Below are 19418 nucleotides of genomic sequence, written 5' to 3' on the forward strand. Positions count from 1 at the left end.
TCCACAGATCCTGAGGTGTCAAGGATTTACATCCCTGCACCAATTAGGCGTGTAAAACACCTTTGCATGCAATTCTGGCGCTTAAACGCCGAAGTGATGCTTGTTCTGGGCATTCAACGCCCATGTGCAGCATGTTTCTGGCGTTGAATGCCAGTTCCATGCTTGTTTCTGGCGTTCAGCGCCAGCTCTTCCCAGGGTGTATTCCTGGCGTTTGAACGCCTGGATGTTGCTTGTTTTTAGCGTTCAACGCCAGATCCATGCTCTGTTCAGGCGTTGAATGCCATCCAGATGCTCCTTACTGGCGTTTAAACGCCAGTAAGCCCTTCCTCCAGGGTGTGATTTTTCTTCTGCTGTTTTTCATTCTATTTTTAATTTTAGTATTTTTTTTTCATGACTCCACATGATCATGAACCTAATAAAATATAAAAGATCAATAAAAGAAAAAATAAAATTAAATAAATAAAAATTGGGTTGCCTCTTAATAAGTGCTTCTTTAATGTCAATAGCTTGACAGTGGGCTCTCAAGGAGCCACACAGGTGATCAGGTCAATTTTGTAGACTCCCAACACCAAACTTAGAGTTTGGATGTGGGGATTCAACACCAAACTTAGAGTTTGGCTGAGGCCTCCCAACACCAAACTTAGAGTTTGATTGTGGGGGCTTTGTTTGACTATGTACTGAGAGAAGCTTTTCATGCTTCCTCTCCATTGTTACAGAAGGATAGCCTTGGGCCTTAAACACAAGGTAGTCCCCATTCAATTGAAGGACTAACTCTCCTCTGTTAACATCTATCACAGCTCCTGCTGTGGCTAGGAAGGGTCTTCCAACGATGATGCATTCATCCTCCTCCTTCCTAGTGTCTAAGATTATGAAATCAGCACGGATGTAAAGGCCTTCAACCTTTACTAACACGTCCTCTACTAATCCATAAGCTTGTCTTACTGACTTGTCTGCCAATTGTAATGAGAATATGGCAGGCTGTACCTCAATGATCCCCAACTTCTCCGTTACAGAGAGTGGCATAAGATTTATACCTGACCCTAGGTCACACAGAGCTTTCTCAAAGGTCATGGTGCCTATGGTACAGGGTATTAAGAATTTTCCAGGATCTTGTTTCTTTTGAGGTAAAGTTTGCTGAACCCCTGTATTCAGTTCACTAATGAGCAAGGGAGGTTCACCTTCCTAAGTCTCATTACCAAACAGCTTGGCATTCAGCTTCATGATGGCTCCTAGATATTGAGCAACTTGCTCTTCGGTTACATCTTCATCCTCTTCGGAGGAAGAATAGTCTTCAGAGCTCATGAACGGCAGAAGGAGGTTTAGTGGAATCTCTATGGTCTCTATTTGAGCCTCAGATTCCTTTGGGTCCTTAATAGGGAACTCCTTCTTGCATGAGAGACGTCCCATGAGGTCATCCTCATTGGGATTCACGTCCTCTCCTTCCTCTCTAGGTTCGGCCATGTTGATTATGTTAATGGCCTTGCACTCTCTTTTTGGATTTTCTTCAGTATTGCTTGGGAGAGTACTAGGAGAGGTTTCAGTGATTTTCTTACTCAATTGGCCCACTTGTGCCTCCAAATTTCTTATGGAGGACCTTGTTTCACTCATGAAACTTAGAGTGGCCTTGGACAGATCAGAGACTAAGTTTGGTAATTAGAGGTATTTTGCTCAGAGTTCTCTGTCTATTGCTGAGAAGATGATAGAAAAAGCTTGCTATTGCTGAGCCTGTTTCTTCCACCATTATTAAAGCCTTGTTGAGGCTTTTGTTGATCCTTCCATGAGAAATTTGGGTAATTTCTCCATGAGGGATTATAGGTATTTCCATAGGGTTCACCCATGTAATTCACCTCTGCTATTGCAAGGTTCTTAGGATCATAAGCTTCTTCCTCAGAAGATGCCTCTTGAGTACTGTTGGATGCAACTTGCATTCCATTCAGACTCTGGGAAATCATGTTGACTTGCTGAGTCAACATTTTGTTCTGAGCCAATATGGCATTCAGAGTATCAATTTCAAGAACTCCCTTCTTCTGAGGCATTCCATTATTCACGGAATTTCTCTCAGAAGTATACATGAATTGATTATTTGCAACCATGTCAATAAGTTCTTGAGCTTCTGCAGGCATTTTCTTTAGGTGAATGGATCCACCTGCAGAATGGTCTAGTGACATCTTGGAGAACTCAAACAGACCATAATAGAATATATTCAGAATGGTCCATTCTGAAAACATGTTAGGAGGACACCTTTTGGTCATCTGCTTGTATCTTTCCCAAGCTTCATAGAGGGATTCATCATCTTTTTGCTTGAAGGTCTGAACATCCACTCTAAGCTTGCTCAGCTTTTGAGGAGGAAAGAACTTAGCCAAAAAGGCTGTGACCAGCTTATCCTAAGAGTTCAGGCTATCTTTAGGTTGTAAGTCCAACCATGTTCTAGCTCTGTCTCTTACAGCAAAAGGGAAAAGCATGAGCCTGTAGACTTCAGGATCTACTCCATTAGTCTTAACAGTCTCACAGATCTGCAGGAACTCAGTTAAAAACTGATAGGGATCTTCTGATGGAAGTCCATGGAATTTGCAGTTCTGTTGCATTAGAGCAACTAATTGAGGTTTCATCTCAAAATTGTTTGCTCCAATGGTAGGGATTGAGATGCTTCTTCCATCAAACTTAGAAGTAGGTGTAGTATAATCACCAAGCACCCTTCTTGCATTATTGTTGTTAGGTGCGTCTGCCATCTCCTTTTCTTGTTCGAAAATTTTAGTAAGGTTGTCTCTGGATTGTTGTAATTTAGCTTCTCTTAGTTTTCTCTTTATAGTCCTTTCAGGTTCTGGATCAGCTTCAACAAGAATGCCCTTTTCCTTGTTCTTTCTCATATGAAAGAGAAGAGAACAAGAAAAGAAGAGGAATCCTCTATGTTACAGTAAAGAGGTTCCTTATTGTTAGTAGAAGAAGAAAGGGAAGTAGAGTGAAGAAGAATGGATAATCCAGACACAAGGGTGAGGATAGGAGCAGAGATATGAGATGAAGAGAAGACTTAGTAAGTAATTAAATAAATAGAAGGAGATGAGAGAAAGAAGTTTTCGAAAATAATTTTTGAAAAGGAGTTGATGATTTTCGAAAATTAAAGGGGAAATAAAATTAAAATTAAAATTTAAAATAATTAATTAATTAAAAAGAATTTTTGAAAAAGAGGGAGGTATTTTCAAAAATTAGAGAGGGAAGAGTAGTTAGGTGGTTTTGAAAAAGATAAGAAGTAAACAAAAAGTCAATTAGTTAGTTGAAAAAGATTTGAAAATCAATTTTGAAAGGATAAGAAGATAAGAAGTTAGAGAAGATATTTTAAAATCAAATTTTTGAAAAAGTATGATTTAAAAAGATATGATAGAAAGATATGATTAAAAAGATATAATTAAAAAGATTTAATTTTTTAAGATTAAAATTGATTACTTGATTAACAAGAAACTAAAAGATAAGATTCTAGAATTTAAAGATTGAACTTTTCTTAACAAGAAAGTAACAAACTTCAAATTTTTGAACTAATCACATTACTTGTTTGTTAAGTTTCGAAAATTTTGAAATAAAATTAAGAAAAAGATTTTGAAAATAATTTTTTTGAAATTTTCGAAAATCATAAAAAAAACTGAAGAAGATTTGATTTTTGAAAAAGTTTTGAAAAAGATAAGATTTTTAAAATTGAAATTTTGTTTTGACTCATAAGAAACAATTAGATTTTAAAAATTTTTGAAAAAGTCAATCCAAATTTTCAAAATTTTGAGATAAAAAAAGAAAAGATATTTTTTTTATTTTTGAATTTTTAATGATGAGAGAGAAAAACACAATTATGACCCAAAACATGAAAATTATGAATCAAAACAAGAAAAATATGCAAGAATACTTTGAATGCAAAGATGAACACCAAGAACACTTTGAATGTCAAGATGAACACCAAGAACTTGTTTTTGAAAAATTTTCAAGAAAAGAAAACATGCAAGACACCAAACTTAAAAATTTTTATTCTTAAGACATTAACAAATTGAAAATGCATATGAAAAACAAGAAAAGACACAAAACAATAAAACATCAAGATCAAACAAGAAGACTTACCAAGAACAACTTGAAGATCATGAAGAAAACTTTGAATGCATGAATTTTCGAAAAATGCATAAATTTTTAGAAAAAATGCAATTGACACCAAACTTAAAAATTGACTCAAGACTCAAACAAGAAACACAAAATAATTTTTTATTTTTATGATTATATATATATATATATTTGTATTTTATTTTACTTTTTTCGAAAACATATAGGAAAAAGGAAGTAATGAATTCAAAGTCCTCAATCAAGATTCCAGGAATCATACCAGGTTAGTCTAAAGCTTGATGGCCAGCCAAGATTCAACATACCATATTGAAACTTTAGAATTCATTCTTAAAATTTTAGAATGATTTTCGAAAACAAAAGGAAAAAAATTTTTTTTTGAAAGATTTTTGAAGAATTTTTGAAAATAAATCAAAAAGAAAATTACCTAATCTGAGCAACAAGATGAACCGTCATTTGTCCAAACTCGAACAATCCCCAACAACGGCGCCAAAAACTTGGTGTGCGAAATCGTGATCATTCCTTCCTTGGTAACGGTGCTAAAAACTCAATACGCACATTCGTGTTCTTAATTCTGTTTCACAACTTCGTACAACTAACCAGCAAGTGCACTGGGTTGTCCAAGTAATAAACCTTACGTGAGTAAGGGTCGATCCCACGGAGATTGTCGGCTTGAAGCAAGCTATGGTCACCTTGTAAATCTCAGTCAAGCGGATTCAAAAGTATTAAGAGATTATAGCGTACTAAAAGATAATTAAAATAGGATAGAGATACTTATGTAAATGATTGATGAGAATTTCAGATAAGCGTATAGATATGCTTTCGTTCCTCTGAACCTCTGCTTTCCTACTGTCTTCATCCAATCAGTCCTACTCCTTTCCATGGCAAGCTGTATGTTAGGCATCATCGTTGTCAATGGCCACCTGTCCTCTCAGTGAAAATGGTCCAATGTGCTGTCACTACATGGCTAACCATCTGTCGGTTCTCGATCATACTGGAATAGGATTTACTATCCTTTTGCGTCTGTCACTACGCCCAGTACTCGCGAGTTTGAAGCTCGTCACAGTCATTCAATCCCTGAATCCTACTCGGAATACCACAGACAAGGTTTAGACTTTTCGGATTCTCAAGAATGGTCCTCCATGGGTTCTAACTTATACCACGAAGATACTAATAACTCGGACTCGGTCCCCTGTATTAGATATCCAAGAGATACTCATTCTAGCTTGTTTGCATGTAGAACGGAAGTGTTTGTCAGGCACGCATTCATAGGTGAGAATGATGATGAGCGTCACATAATCATCACATTCATCATGTTCTTGGGTGCGAATGAACATCTTAGAAGCGGAATAAGTTGAATTGAATAGAAAAACAGTAGTACTTTGTATTAATTTATGAGGAACAGCAAAGCTCTACACCTTAATCTATGGAGTGTAGAAACTCTACCATGGAAAATACATAAGTGATAAGGTCCAGGCATGGCTGAATGGCCACCCCTCCCAAAAGTCTAAGATAGCATAAAACTAATCAAAGATCTGATCCGAAGATGCAAATACAATAGTAAAAAGTCCTATTTATACTAAACTAGTTACTAGGGTTTACAGAATGAGTAATTGATGCAGAAATCCACTTCTGGGCCCACTTGGTGTGTGCTTGGGATGAGCATTGAGCTTTACACGTGTAGAGGCTTCTTTTGGAGTTGAACGCCAGTTTGTAACCTGTTTCTGGCGTTTAACTCCACTTTGCAACCGGTTTCTGGCGTTTGACTCTAGAATGCAGCATGGAATTGGCATTCAACGCCAGTTTACATCGTCTATCCTTAATCAAAGTATGGACTATTAAATATTGCTGGAAATCCCTGGATGTCTACTTTCCAACGCAATTCAGAGCGCGCCATTTGGAGTTGTTTAGCTCCAGAAAATCCACTTTGAGTGCAGGGAGGTCAGCATCCAACAGCATCTGCAGTCCTTCTTCAACCTCTGAATCTGATTTTTGCTCAAGTCCCTTAATTTCAGCCAGAAAATATCTGAAATCACAGAAAAACACACAAACTCATAGTAAAGTCTAGAAATGTGAATTTAGCATAAAAACTAATAAAAACATCCCTAAAAGTAACTAGATCCTACTAAAAATATACTAAAAACAATGCCAAAAAGCGTATAAATTATCTGCTCATCACGATGACAGCGCATTTGGACCATTTTCATTGAGAGGACGGGAGGTAGCCATTGACAATGGTGAAACCTAACATAAGCTTTCCATGGAAAGGAGTATGAATGATTGGAAGAAGGCAATAGGAAAGCGGAGGTTCAGAAGGAACAAAGCATCTTTAAACGCTTATCTGAAATTCTCACCAATGAATTACATAAGTATCTATCCTATTTTATATTTTATTCATATTTTAATTATCAATTCTCCATAACCATTTGAATCTGCCTGACTGAGATTTACAAGATGACCATAGCTTGCTTCAAGCTGACAATCTCCGTGGGATCGACCCTTACTCACGTAAGGTTTATTACTTGGACGACCCAATGCACTTGCTGGTTAGTTGTGCGGAGTTGTGATAAAGAGTTGAGATTACAATTGTGCGTACCAAGTTGTTGGCGCCATTGATGATCACAATTTCATGCAGCAGCCTCGAATATGAACCCTGGCCATGTAGTGCCGGATAAATCGGGGAAGGTACAGGTTCTTGCCTTCCATGACGCACCAGATGAGAGTGATCATGGCAGCTGGCACCTCAGTCTCGTGAGTGCTCGGCATAACATAGTTGCTCAGAATTTGTTGCCATAGCCGAGCCTCATCATTAAGATAAATAATCTTGATGCCCTTTGGATTTACTGTTGACTTACCCAAAACCCAGGGAACAGCAGGATCAATGGCTATGGTGCGCTTCACTACCTCCCAATCAAAGCTCATAAACCTCATGGATTCCTCAGCCTGCTGATAACCATCTGGTTCATCTGACTTAGGCTAGAAATGGAAGATATCTTCAATGGCCTCCTCAGTAACTAAAATCTGTTTCTCTCTTAGCTGTACTGCATCCAGGGTCATCTTGTAGTAGTTGCAGTAGAATTTTCGGACCCAGGATGCATTAACCTCAGTCAAGTTCCTCTCTAGAAAGAACCAGCCTCTCTGTTTGATTTGCTCTGTGGTTGATAAACCCATATTTTATGATTCATCTTGTGCTCAATTAAGTGTTTTTATCAATTCTTCACCCACTTATTCATGTAAATTGCATGGTTTTACTATTTTTTCCTTATTTTATAATATATTTGAAAACATGTTCCCTATGCTTTGAAAATATTAAATTTATTACCATTCGATGCCGTGATCTGTGTGTTAAGTATTTTCAGGCTTCATAGGGTAGGAATGGCTTAGAAGATAGAAAAGAAACATACGAAAATGGAAGAAAAGCACAAAAATAGAGTTTTGAAGAAAAGGCAGTGACGCGCACGCGTGGACGACGTGGACGCGTGCCTAGCACAAAACGGCAGCGAGCGTACGCATGGACGACGCGGACACGCGCTGATAAACCATTATTTTATGGTTTATATTATGTTTAATTGTGTGGTTTTATCAAATCTTTACCCACTTATTCATTAAATAAGCATGCATTTATAATTCCTTCCTAAAAATGCTTTATGGTTGAAAACTTGCTTCCTAGAAACTTTTAATTTTGTATTTTAATTCTCCTTTATTCCATTCGATGCCGTGATCTGTGTCTTAAGTGTTTTAGGCTTTATAGGGCATGAATGACTTAGAGATTAGAAAGGAAGCTTGCAAAAATGGAAGGAACACAAGAAATTAGGGAGATGACCAGCGAGAAGTGACGCGGGCGCATGGCTCACGCGACCGCGCGACATAGAGGAAATTGCAGTGACGCAGACGCATGGCTCACGTGACCGTGCGGATTGGAAACTGCACCAGTGACCCGAAGGCGTAGACGACGCGCACGCGTGGCAAGGCAAAACGCTGGATGACGCGAATGCCTTGATGACGCAATCGCGTGACGTGCGCGATATACAGAATCTGTAGAATTCACTGGGGGTGATTTTGGGCTCTGTTTTGACCCAGTTTCGGCCCAAAAAGGCTGATTAGAGCCGGGGAACATGCAGAGACCAGAGCATACATTCATTCCGCATAATTTTAGTTTTAGATCTGATTTTACTCCTCCTCTAGGTTTTCTCTCTACACATTGATAATTCTTAGGATTTTGTTTTCATTGCTTTTTGGATTGGGATATTGAGAAGAGCTATTACCTCCACCAAAACTTCATTATTCTAGTTTATTTTCCTTACTTGTCTCTTACTCTTCCATGTCTTCAATTTATTCAGAATTACTATTAGATTATTTTTAGAATTTATTAATACAAGAACCACTTTTATTTTTAATTGATCTTTTTGACTATTATTTATCATGTCCTTCTTTATTTCCCTTTCTTATGTTGTGAAGTTTACATTCATAATGAGCGAGTAGTTCCATAACTTGATTGGGAGTTAATTGAAAGGAGGACCTTGAGTTGGAATGCTCAAGAGAAAAATTGTAATTGGGTTTATTGTTGGATTGTCCTCTAGTCACTGACACTAATTCTTTCCAAGAGAGAGGATTGGAACTTGTGAATAGAAATAGCTTTCCAACTTGCTTGACTTTCCCCTACCTAGTAAGGGACAACTAAGCAGAACAACCTTCAATCATCAATTAATCTTGAGAGTACTCCAATAAGAATAGGGCTTCTAACTAATCTACTCCCAGTCAAGGTTTTTATTAAAACTATATAATTTCTCTGATTTAATTTCCTGTTTATCAACTCAAACCATTTTAGAAAACATCTGATTAATAAAATAGCACATCTTTCTGCAACTCGTTGGGAGACGACCTGGGATTCATACTCCCAGTATTTTAATTTTAATTTTGTGACAACCCTTCTAAATTGATAAGCAGATTTTTGGTTGGTTAAGAACTGTACTTGCAACGTATCTTTTATAACAATTTCTCAACTCGCCAATTTTTGCCACGTCAATTTTTGGTGCCGTTGCCAGGGAGTTGCAATAGAGTGCTAAGTTATTGATTGAAATTTATTTATTTGCATTTTATTTTATTTTTGCTACTATGAGCTGCATGTTTCTTTCGTTAAATGACGCATTCACTTCCCAATCCAAGCTTGCCAGTATTTGGTCCTGAGATTGAAAGAACTATCTCACGAATAAGGCAAGTTCGGTGATGCCAAGGCATCTTAGGCTAGTTTCACTAGCATTTTTTGTTAGTTTTAGTTGTTTTATGCATTTTCTTGAGCTTAAAGTAACCAAGAATGGTTAAATGAATAACAAAGCAATGAACCATCCAAACAGTATGATTTTGATGCAAATTCCATGAGTTTTTAGTTATATTACTTGAATGCTATGAATGGAAGATTTCTAATGAAATTTTGCAAGACTTTGATGCAATTGTGCGCCGTTGCCGGGGATTGGTTTTCGATTGACAATTCTCAAATTGGAAGTTAACTAGATTGAGCAATTTTTTTTTGTTTTGATAATTTAGTTCAAGTTACTTGTTGAATTTTAACTTCTGCACTCTGTTACTTGTTTTCTTTCTTTATGCCTTTAAATTCAAGCAACTAACTCACTGACTCACTAACTATTTGAATTAATTCCTCAACTGCTCTAACCATACTCTTCCATTAACCAAGAGTATTTCACTTGTTTGTTGCATGTGCTGTGTTCTTGTATGACAGGTAGGAGAGGAGAGACATCAACTCCTCATTATACCGAACCAGAGCGGACCCTTCATAAACTTAGAAGGGAAGCAAGAGGGAAGAGAGTACTGAGAGAAGAGGAATCTGAAGGGGAATCTGAGGACAATTTTGAGGAAGCTTTAGATCTCAACATGGATAGAGAAGTTCACAACCATGAGAGGGCTGATGGAAACAATGCCATTCCTGAGAGGAGGGTTCTTGGTTCATACATAAACCCAACCTCTGGGAATTGTGGTAGCAGCATTCAGAAATCACCCATTCATGCCAACAATTTTGAACTCAAACCACAGCTAATATCACTTGTGGAGGATCATTGTTCATTTGGTGGGAGTGCTAATGAAGATCCAAACCAACATCTCACAAAATTCCTGAGAATTTGCGACACTGTGAAGTCCAATGGAGTCCAGGAAGATAGAGCTATCTCAACAGGCCCCCAAGTCAACTGCAGTGTTCCCTAGTGACACAGAAAAGAATCCTAAAGGGGAACAAAAGGGAGTGAGATGGGAAGAATGCAAGGCCATCACCATATTGAAGGAAGTCTCAGAAGAAGAAGGAATCAGACCCTCAGAATAGGAGCCAGAAATCTTGAAGGAAGGTGTGGAAGAAGCTAAGTAGGAAAGTGAAACTGAGCAAGCCAAGGAACTGCAAAAAGGCATGCTGGAAACATACCAACCAAAAGCACCATTTCCTCAGAGGTTAGGAGGAGGTGAAAAAGGGAAAACCTATTCATGGTTTTTAGAGACATTTAAGTCTCTCCATATCAATATTCTCTTTCTTGAGATTCTCCAGCAGATGCCTACACATATCAAGTATTTAAAGGAATTGCTGAGCAAGAAAAGAGTTTTGAAGGGAGGACAAACTGTAATAATGAACAAAGAATGCAGTGCCCTCATCAAGAAGGACATAGTCTCTAAGAAAACAGACCCAGGAAGTTTTCATATCCCCTGCATCATAGGGGAAACAAAAATTGACAGAGGATTCTGTGATCTAGGAGCTAGCATAAATGTGATGCCTCTGACTCTTATGAAGAGGCTACAACTGAATGAGGTGAGATCCACTGATGTAATCATACAACTGACTGACAAAACTCAGAAGCAAGCTGAGGGGGTAGTTGAGAATGTGCTGGTGAAAGTGGGAAACTATTTCTTCCCCACAGACTTTGTCATTTTGGACATGGAAGAAAAAGGACACAACTCAATTATCTTGGGTAGACATTTCTTAGCAACAACAAGAGCAATCATTGATGTGGAAGAAGGGGAGATGACCCTCAGGCTGCACAATGAGCAAATGATCATCAATATTTTTAAGGCCATGCAATATGCCCCAGAGAACGAAAAGCATATAAGGGTGGAAATGATAGAAGAATTAGAGGAAGAGCTACTTGAAGCTAACGGCCAGGAGGAACAAGAAAAGAGAATAGAGGTAGAACAAGATATCTCAGAAGAACAAGTGATTGAATTATCTTTTAAAGGCAAGAAATAGGAGGTGCCAAAACAAGAGTTGAATCCCCTCCCTCCTCATCTCAAATATGTATATCTTGGTGAAAAGGATAGCCTTCCAGTAATCATCAATTCATCATTGAGCACACAAGATGAAGCCAAACTGATTGAGGTATTGAAGACTCACAAGACAACTTTAGGATGGACAATTGATGACATCAAGGAAATAAGCCCTGCAATTTGTATGCACAAAATCTTGCTAGAAGAGGACTCAAGTCCTGTGGTACAACCCCAAAGAAGGCTTAACCCAGCCATGAAGGAAGTGGTTCAAAAAGAAGTGATGAAGCTGTGGAATGCTGGAATCATATACCCAATCTCTGACAACTCTTGGGTAAGCCCAGTTCAAGTGGTGCCAAAGAAAGGTGGCATGACTGTCATCTTTAATGAGAAGAATGAACTCATTCCCACAAGGACAGTGACAGGGTGGAGAATGTGCATTGACTATAGAAGACTGAATGATGCCACAAGAATAGATCACTTCCCTCTCCCCTTCATTGATTAGATGCTAGAAAGATTGGCTGGCCATGCTTACTATTGCTTCTTGGATGGGTACTCTAGGTACAATAAATAGTGGTGGATTCAAAGGATCAAGAGAAAACCCCTGGCATAAGGGTCAATGAAGAAATCCTCAAGAGAAAGGGAAGAATTGTAAAGAAATTGCCAAGAGGGTGGAGAAACAAGAAAATTCCCACTGAAGGTTTCTCTCCGGGAGATAAAGTGATATCAAGTCATTATCTGCCAATCCCACCTGGCCTCAAAACCATTCCTTCCCAGCTCCCTCAAGTGTTCACAATCAGGAAAGTTCTTTCTATGGAATATTTGGAAATCATGAATGAATCAAATGGGGACGTTTTCATAGTGAGAGGAGAGGACATCAAGCACTACAATCCACCCTAACAAGGGGCAACCGTCAAGCTAATGACGTTAAAGAAGCGCTTATTGGGAGGCAACCCAACCTGAGGTAATACTCCCTTGTTGTTTCTTTTATTTGTTTCAATAAAAAGGTGAAGTAGTTTCTGTGCATTGCAAAGAATTAAGTTTGGTGTTTCACACCAAACAATGAATTCGTGGATCAATAATTCAAAGGGGAATGTGTGACTCTAAGTTTGGTGTTCCACCACACAGATCAACTGAACACAACAACCTTTGAATTATATGAAAGGAACAACCATTCTAAGCAATCACAGGAATGCTTAAAATCCTTAGCAGCAGAATCTTTCTGGAATGTGAAGTTTTTAGTATGTTTGTCTGTCTACTGCTTTGAATAAAGTGAATGCCTAGATGTTTGGATATAACTTCACCTTCTTAAACAAATGCTTGCCATGCTTGTTCTGTTTCCAAAAATAAAAGAAAAGTTGAACAAAAGTAGCTTGGCTTAATTAGTGACAAATCAAGTAGAATTAAGTGGTGGTATGCATGCTTGATTGTTTAGTCAGATCACTGGAAATTGAGTGTAGAATTATCATTTTTGTGTAGAAGTTTGAATACTGTCTATGGATCTTGATGAATAAATGTCTTTGGCCATGAAAAAGAAAGAAAAAGAAGAAAAAGCCACTGAAAAAGGGCAACCAAAAAGCAAAAAATTTGAGAAAATAAGCTAGGCACCAATGGTTTGAACTTCTGAGACAAATGCCTGTGGTGTTTATGTATTAAGGATATGCTTGGATGAATAGGTTCTGAGGAGTGTTTCAACACTTGGTAACTTGGGTTAACTAACCCGGGATTATCAACCAAAAGTCCATTATCAAGAGCAACCTAAATACAAAACATTTAGTCACACAAAGAGGTGCTGGGCACCAATGTCTCAAGAAGAAATGTGAACTAAAATGCCTGTAGTGGATATGTGTAGTGCACTGATAAGAAAAAAAGAAAATGCCAAAGGCTTGTGCAACACATGACACTAAGCAAACAAGGAGCAAAGGAGCTCTAAGAAAAAGAAAAGAAAAACAAAGAAGAGAATAGTGCCAAAGACATAAGAATAACAAGAGGCCATAGCAGTGTTTGATGGATGCAATGAAAAAGTGATAATCTTACCTGATAAGAATGAAAAAGTGATGCTGCAACTTTCTGCATAAAACCCTTTTGATGAACTTCAAATGCTTGCTAATATAGCCAATGTAATTGCTTTCTGTTTCATACTTTCTTCTCAAATAACTCAGGACTTGCTTAGGGACAAGCAAGTATTAAGTTTGGTGTTGTGATGCCAAGGCATCTTAGGCTAGTTTCACTAGCATTTTTTGTTAGTTTTAGTTGTTTTATGCATTTTCTTGAGCTTAAAGTAACCAAGAATGGTTAAATGAATAACAAAGCAATGAACCATCCAAACAGTATGATTTTGATGCAAATTCCATGAGTTTTTAGTTATATTACTTGAATGCTATGAATGGAAGATTTCTCATGAAATTTTGCAAGACTTTGATGCAATTGTTTGGATGATTTCAGGGAAGAAGAGGCTAGGCAAGGAAGCAACAAAATCAATAAAGGAAGTTTGAATATCACATGTGGAGTTTAAGTTCCAGTTTAAGCCTAAACTGGAGCTTAAACGCCAGAATCATGAAGGCTAAGAAATGCTGGAATTGGCGTTTAACCTCCAGTTTAACCTTAAACTGGAAGTTAAACGCCAGAATGAGAATTTCACCAAGGGAGCATTTCCACGTTTAAGCTCCAGTTTAACCTTAAACTGGAGCTTAAACATGTTCGACACAATCTCTCACCAGGAAGCATTTCCACGTTTAACCTCCAGTTTAACCTTAAACTGGAGGCTAAACGCCAGAAGTAAGAAAGGCACCAGGAGCATTTCCACGTTTAAGCTCCAGTTTAACCTTAAACTGGAGCTTAAACGTGTTCGACTATTTCTCTCCTCCAGGGTTGCTTTCTCATTTCCACGTTTAAGCTTCAGTTTAACTTTAAACTGAAGCTTAAACGTGTTCGACCCAATTGCTCCTCCAGGGTTGCTTTCTTCATTTCCACGTTTAAGCTTCAGTTTAACCTTAAACTGAAGCTTAAACGTGTTCGAAAACGCCACTTTTTGAAAGGGGTTTCTGGGCCAAATATATTGAAGTTTAAGTTAGCATTTGAGCACAAACATTAACTTAAACGTATTATGGTATGAAACCCAATTGAATATCATGGTTTATGGGATTGGGCCTAAAGACATAAACTTGATATGCTACGATTTTAAGAAATTGCACGATCGGCAAAAATTCCTTCCGGCAAGTGCACCGGTTATCGTCAAGTAAAAACTCACAATAGAGTGAGGTCGAATCCCACAAGGATTGGTTGAGTGAGCAATTCGGATTAGAAGTGTGTTCTAGTTGAGCGGAATCAAGATTTAGATGAGAATTGCGAAATGTAAAATTGCATGAATTAAAGAGCGAGAAGCTAAATTGCTGAAATTAAAAAGGGATCGGGGTGATTGCATGAATTTAATTGCAGAATGTAAAGAGAAGTGATAGATCAGAAATGGGGAATTCATTGGGTTTCAGGAGATATTGAGATCTCCGAATCAAACACTTTTTTTATCCCTTCCTCAACCAATGCATTCATTGAATTTTGCTTGGCAATCTTATATGATTGGATCCCAATCCCTTGGCTTACCAATTCTCTCTAAAAACAAACAAATTCCCAATCCCTTGGTTTAAATGTTCATAAGAAGAGATGATGCTCGATCACTGATTATACCACACAGTTTCATGAACCACAATTTGGTAGGATTACATGTCACAATATCCATCCAAACCCCAATCCAATTCACTGTGAGAAAGCTTCTCTAGCATGAATCCTCCATTCCTTTCCCAAGGTTCCGAAGGATTCCAATTATGGATAGTTTCTTTCCCAAGACAACTAACCAATGGAATTAGATCGAGAAGTTTTCTAACAAAATTCAAGAGAAAAGATTGAAGAATAAGATAAAAACTATTATTGATTCATTGAATTACAATAGAGCTCCCTAACCCAATGAAAGGGGGTTTAGTGAGTCATAGCTCTGAATTCAATTACAAAAAGTATGAAAACTAGAAAAAGTGATCCCCCCAAATTCCCCCAGTGCCAACCAACTTAAATTCTATCCTATTTATACACTTTCTAAATTGAGCTTCTATTGTGTTTCTTGGGCTTTGAGGCCTTTCCCTGATTTTCTTTTGCTTTGGGTTTATGATCCATAATCCTGATGAGGCTGCTGATCCAATTCTGTAACAGAAGGTTTTATGCAGAAAGTTGCAGCATCACTTTTTCATTCTTATTAGGTACGATTATCACTTTTTCATTGCATCCATCAAACACTGCTATGGCCTCTTGTTATTCTTATGTCCTTGGCACTTTTCTCTTCTTTGTTTTTCTTTTCTTTTACTTAGAGCTACTTTGCTCCTTGTTTGCTTCCTAAGAACTATCTCACGAATAAGGCAAGTTCGGCGTCGGTTAGTCCTCTCTAAGGGCAAATCTGAAACGTCACTTGAGGAAGAAATAAGCTCATTTTCTGCTGATTCGGTTGATTTACGTGTAGGTGACATGGCAGAACCTAGGAGAGTTACTATCCAGGAGGCTGGAGCCCCTGATTTCACAATGTAACTGTTTCAAGCGCATCACCCAGCAGTGGCTACAGAGTTTGAAATAAAGACTGCACTGCTCAATTTGATGCCTAAGTTTCATGGCTTACCTGCTCAAGAGCCTATCAAGCACCTGAGAGATTTCCAAGCAGCCTGTTCTACTGTTAGGCGTGATGGTGCAGATGAAATTTCTATTCTGTTGAAAGCTTTCCCGTTCTCTCTTGAGGGAAAGTCGAGAGAGTGGTACTATACTCAACCCGCAGCAACTGTTTCTAACTGGGATACGCTTAGAAGAGAATTTTCGAAAAAATTCTTACCAGCTAAAGTTACTGACAAACTGAGGAAAGACATTTCCATGATTGTCCAGGACGAATCCGAGACTCTCTATGAATATTAGAAGCACTTCAACAATCTTCTGGAAGCATGCCCCTACCATATGATTGACAAGATAGTGTTGCTCGGCTATGTAACACAGGGCATGAGGCCCCAAGATAAGACCACATTGGAAAGTGCTAGCAATGGGTCTATGAAAAAGTACAAGACCACTGATGAGGCATGGAAACTGATCAGCAACTTAGCTGAATCTACAAGGAATCACAGGCAGAAATAAGGCTGGTCAAAGGCTGTTGCAGAGGTATCTTCTAGCAAGGAAACTACTGCTTTGGCTCAGAGTATATGTGAAATGACCAACTTACTAAAGCAGATGCAGTTGAGTCAATAACAAGCACAGCAAAGCCAACAGTTAATCCCACAGAGAGTGTGTGGGATCTGTGCTGATTACAGCCATTATACTGATGAATGTCTGTAACTCCAACAGGAAGACAACAATGTGGCAGCCACTCATAACTTCTATGACCGCCCCAACCAAGGGTACAATCAAAGTGGCAGTTACAACCATGGATGGCAGGACAGTTCTAACCAAGGTTGGAGAGATACTTCTAACCAGAATTAGAGGGACAACAATAACAGAGGAGGCAGAGACAATCAAGGATATCAGAGGTGGAATAATAACAACAACAGGCAGTAGAACCAGAACCAGCCTTACAGAGCACCTCATCTGAGGCAGTCCCAAGGACCACAACACAACCAACAACAATTTCTGCAAATCACTCAATCTAATTCCTCTCTGAGTGACGATGCTCTTCAATCCATTGCACAAGGACAAAGGAACATGGAAAGTTCACTTAATGGCCTAGCATCCACTATACAAGCTCTCATCTCTCAGCTGGCACCACCCAATACTTCAAACACTCAACAGGCAAGCTCCAGTGGAATTTCTTCTCAACCCTTACCCAATCCAAAGGGTGGCATCAATGTCATTATCCTAAGGTCCGGAACCACATTGCAAGAGAGGAATCAGGAGGAGCCAAGCCCACCAGAACACACCTCAGCTGAAGAGGTAGTAGAAATAAAAGATGTTGAGGAGGAAGAAGACACACAGGACATGGCTGAAGAAGAAGAAGCTCAATCACAGGAATAAGCACTAAAGGGTGTAGACACTGTAGAAAATGCCATTCCTATTCCATTTCCACAACTTGCAAGGAAGCCAAGGAAGCAGTTAGAACCTGATCCCAAAATGGTAGAAATATTCAAAAAGGTTGAGGTAACTATTCCCCTTTTTGATGTTATTCAGTAGGTACCTAAATACACAAAGTTTCTAAAAGATTTATGTATACATAAAGAAAAAATTAATGAATTAGAAACTATTCCTTTAGGTAGTTCTATATCTGCTTTAATGGGAGGTATACCTGAAAAATGTAGTGATCCAGGTCCATGTATGGATAATTGTGCTATTGGTGGTGTGGTATTTTCTGACTGTATGTGTGATTTAGGAGCATGTGTGAGTATAATGCCTTTGTCCATATATGATAATTTAAGGCTCCCTCCCTTAAAAAGGTCGGCAGCTCGTTTTGTGTTAGCAGATAAAAGCATTATTATAGTGTTTGGAGTTGCTGAAGATGTATTAGTGGGCATTAAGGGGCTCACATTTCCCATTGACTTTTATATCCTGGAGATGCCCCAAAATGAATCAGAGAAGCCATCATCAATCCTACTCGGAAGACCATTCCTGAAGACCTCGAAGTTCAAATTGGATGCTTTTTCAGGAACATACTCTTTTGAAAAAGACGGCCGAGTAGTAAACTTCAATCTGAATGGAGTTATAAAGCACCCTCCGGAAGATCATTCTATCCTCCAGTGTGACATCATAGATGAAACCGTGGCTGAAGTTCACCAGGAGGAGTTCGAAGAGAAGTACATAGGACAAGGTCCGAGTGTGGGGGCACTTTCTGAGGACAATGAAAGTACTTTACCATTGCCACCAGCTCTAGACAATCCAGAGCCTGACCATGAGCAGAAGTTAGAATTGAAACCCCTCCCTCCACACCTCAAATATGCTTACCTTGAGGACAAGCAGAAGTTTCTAGTTATCATTGCACGGGAACTCACTTCTCAACAAGAAGAGCAGTTACTTGGTGTGCTGAGGAGGCACAAGAAGGCAATTGGGTGGAGTTTGGCAGACATAGTAGGCATCAACCCTCAAGTTTGTGAGCACATGATATTTTTAGAAGAGGGAGCAAGACCTGTTCGTCAACCCTAGAGAAGACTGAACCCCACTATCTTAGAGGTTGTCGAGAAGGAAGTGACCAGACTGTAACGACCCAATTTCTAGTACGTCATGATCATACTAGAAACTGAGCGCTACCAACTTGTCTTCCTAATTATTATCTATTATTTATTATATGAGCCTGAGTCATTGTTAAAAGCGTAATTAGTTTGCGAGGTACTTTTTTTTTTTTAAAACGTTTGGATTAATAAATAGAATCATTCATAAGCAATTCACAAATAATAATAGATAAAACGGTTATAAACAACCACACATAAATACATCTCAAGCAGTTGATAACACTCCGTGATCCAACTTTATTAGAGTATAGCCTTTTAGTTAGAACACCCCTAGATATAGCTAAATAATATATATATATATATATACATATACATACAACATCCCAGGCCCTTACCTGTTCAAGAAGTCCCTAAGTTGGCACCCAGGCTAGCCTAGACTCTATACTCACCTAGTCCCTCTAAACTACTAAAGCGAGCAAAAGTACGTTCTAGGTCTTCAAAACTCAAGTCAGGTGGAACGTCATCAAAAGGTGGAACATCATCTTTTACTCCTCTGCACGATCAGATATTTCCATATGACATCACTCCAGTACCTCATCAAGTAGCCATATAACAAGAATCTCGTACATAGGATTTAGGTTAAAGTTCGCGTACAAACGGGGTGCAGACGTTAGCTGGTCTCACCGTATATACATATGAATAGAGAACGGGATTCACCCTAGACTCAGAAGACTACCTAGAGCGGAATCCTCTTTGTGAACGGTCATCAGCGAACTACGGAAGTGTACCCATGCTTCCATCTGAAGGGGGAAGGGAGAGAGAAGGGGTAAGAACTTGGGAGTTCTTAGTAGGGTCCGGGTTATTAGTTAAGTTCATTAATTCCGTGTTGTTTAGCAGACA

The sequence above is a fragment of the Arachis ipaensis genome, chromosome B03 (assembly GCF_000816755.2).
Source record: "Arachis ipaensis cultivar K30076 chromosome B03, Araip1.1, whole genome shotgun sequence".
In the NCBI taxonomy this organism is placed as follows: domain Eukaryota; kingdom Viridiplantae; phylum Streptophyta; class Magnoliopsida; order Fabales; family Fabaceae; genus Arachis; species Arachis ipaensis.